The sequence below is a fragment of the Camelus dromedarius genome, chromosome 23, assembly GCF_036321535.1.
Source record: "Camelus dromedarius isolate mCamDro1 chromosome 23, mCamDro1.pat, whole genome shotgun sequence".
NCBI classification, from domain to species: Eukaryota; Metazoa; Chordata; class Mammalia; order Artiodactyla; family Camelidae; genus Camelus; species Camelus dromedarius.
In genome coordinates this window covers 4,015,905-4,018,892 of record NC_087458.1, presented here as the reverse complement: position 1 = coordinate 4,018,892, position 2,988 = coordinate 4,015,905, and positions in this window count along the sequence as shown.

Here is a 2,988-nt window from a genome sequence, read left to right as displayed (position 1 = left end):
TGTACAGTTTTACAACTTCAGTTATTTTTACTGGAAATAAGAACTTTCTACACATGGCTAGTAACACTCCCCCTTTACACTAGGATACCAGCCTCTGCTTCATCCTGTGTGGAAAATTAGGGATACACAAATACTATAGTATTATACATATTACATGTATATATGTATAAACCCACAAATACTATAGTATTATATAGTAACATATATATTCTGGAGAGCAGGTTACATTAAGGCTAACTGAAACACCAGCTAACGTCTGAATAATGTCTCCATTTCAATCAAAATAAGTTGCCCAATTATACTATTATTATTTACCATGGAGAGAATAAATATATTCTGTCCTATCAATAACTATTGGCAAAGGACACCTGAACTTCAGAGCTGAAAGTCTTAATTTCCAAATGTAGGCAACGTACCTAACTATAACAGAGTTAACATGTGAAAAGAAAAATAACTGCTTATAATTGGCTTATTGTTTTTCACTTCTTTCCAATGTCTACAGCATAAGGGAAAATAAGAAATGTTATTTACTAGAATTGTTTATACTTCCTGGTTATTTTTATTTCAGACAGAACATTGTTCTCATAAGTCATCCTGTATATAGTGTTCCTTCTTTACCAGTCCTTTGTCCCATCAGACTGTCTGTTTTCTCCATCCCAAGGCAGCCAGGAGTTAATGCCCAAAGTCACAAGCCATGTTGATTGAGATTACTGTACATTCATTCTTATCTAATCTCAGGCAGATCTTTCTTGCTGTTTTGAATACTTGCTATTTTCTATAGCACTGTTTCTACCACCATTTTTCTTAGATCCTCTATCCCACTCCATCATCCTTTTGATTCTCAAAAGATCAAGCTCAGAAAAGCAAAGGCATTCAATGTGACTTCCCTAAATGTTTAGCCACTTCAAAATCTCTTTACATTTCCCCTCCCACTCTTCCTTTACAGTTGCCAACACCAACCTGTCTGCCTCTCTCCCTCCATCTAATGATCTCTTTAAAGTAGATAATTGTATTTCTAGCTTTCCTCTCTCAATTATCCCCTCCCCCTTTTCTGAAAACATGTTGCCAACTCTCCAAAAAAGAAAGTCCTCTGCTGCTTCCTCTTCAGTCAGTGCCCTCATTCCTTTCTTTGCTTTATCATTAAATATTACTATGACCTCTGCACTCTTGAACCACTTGCAAATAGCTTTTGTCCCTTCCAACTTTAACTTCTCTGTGACTTCTTTTTTGGCTCTTCTCCTCGCCACTCCAATCATTTGTCTCTGTGTCCCTTGCCAACTTTTCCCCAGGTTTCTGTCTTGGGACCTCTTTTTTTCTACTTTCTCCTTTGATGATCCCACTACTTCCATAGCCTTACTTTTATTTATGAGAAGTCCAAATTTTATTCATATTTAGCTTCCACTTCTATCCCAAACTCCAGATCTACATTTCCCAGAACCCTACAATTTCTGATATGGAGCTCTCACAGATCATTCCCTGGCTATTTCCACCAAATGGCTCACTGGCTTTTAAAGTGTTTTCAAAATTGAACACCTCGTTTTCTGTGTACTTCCAATTCCATTTCCAAATCAATTCCTTTTCTTGAATTTATTGTTTCTACAACAGTCACCTTGAGGCACATGGCCTCCTCATTCCCTATATTCAATCAGCTGCTAATCCAGTAGATTCCACTGCCACAGACTCTCAAATAGGCTGTTTTCAAAAGTATCACATTTCTAGCTTAAATCCTAATTATCTCCCATCTGGAGTACTGCAGTGGACTCTTGCCTAGAGTCCACCTCTAGTAACTTTCTGCTTGGAATTCTGAATGATTTTTATTCATTACCACCAGATTAATCTTCCTAATGTACGGTTCTCATCTGCCACTCGCTGGCCTAAAACTCTTTATCGTCTCTCCTGGATTACTACATTATTCACTTGTTCCTTATCCTGGCATTCAGAGCCCCCCATGTTCTGGACTCAATTCTGTTTTTCTAGCCTTCAGGCTGACTCCATCACCTGGAATACCCTTCCTTCCTTCATCTTCACCTGGCTAACTCCTAAATTCCTTAAAGTTTATTTCAAATAACCACTTTCCATCACAAAGCCTTTTTTATGGGCTTGGGGACAAGGGGGACCCTAAACTGCGTATGAGCCTTCCTTTGAACTCCTATAGCACTTTATGAACACCTTCATTTCAATGCTTACCAGAGTTTGCCTTGTACAATAATAACCTTAGGGTATTCTATGCTTCTTAAACTTTTCCATTAGAAGTGCAGCCAATTACACAGAAAAATGAACAGATAACCCCAAGGCTATCTGTCTCACTCAAACACACACACACACACACACACACAAACTGCCTGGAAATTTTTGATAAGAATTTTTCAGTGTTATTAGTATTAGGCTGTTTTTAATATTAAAATGCCGTGCTTTTTGCCTAACACTCCAGATGTGTCTATTTAATCTTGAGGATTTAGAGTACACACTGTGAAAACCCTATCCAAACGCCCACTAAACTAAGCTTTCTATGGCAGAATCTGCTATACTACATATAAGTAAAACTAACAGAGTACCTGCATTACCCTGTGAAACTAATACAGGACCATCTACAAACAGATGCTCAAAATACATTGTTGAGCTATGACTCAGGATAGGTTAGCAAGCGTTAATCGGATTTACTAAATATTTACCATGTACCTAGACCTGTGCTGTTTCAAGGAGCTTAGTCTCCATGGGATGACCCTGAACAAGTAAAATACTGTACCTAAGAATTAAATCATGGAATGTAAAACCATCTGTGTTCTGCACAACTCAGTCTCTCCATTCCACACACCAAAGGACACACTGGAATAGCGTTGAGTAACACTTTAAAGCCCACTCTGACCTCCCATTATTTTCTGGAGACTGAAATTTTTCTGCTTACACTGCGCAAAGCTTAATTTTCCCCATCCGAAAATAAAAGGTTTACATCCTTTTGCTCTCCAGTTTGAAGCTCAGCAAAGCCTC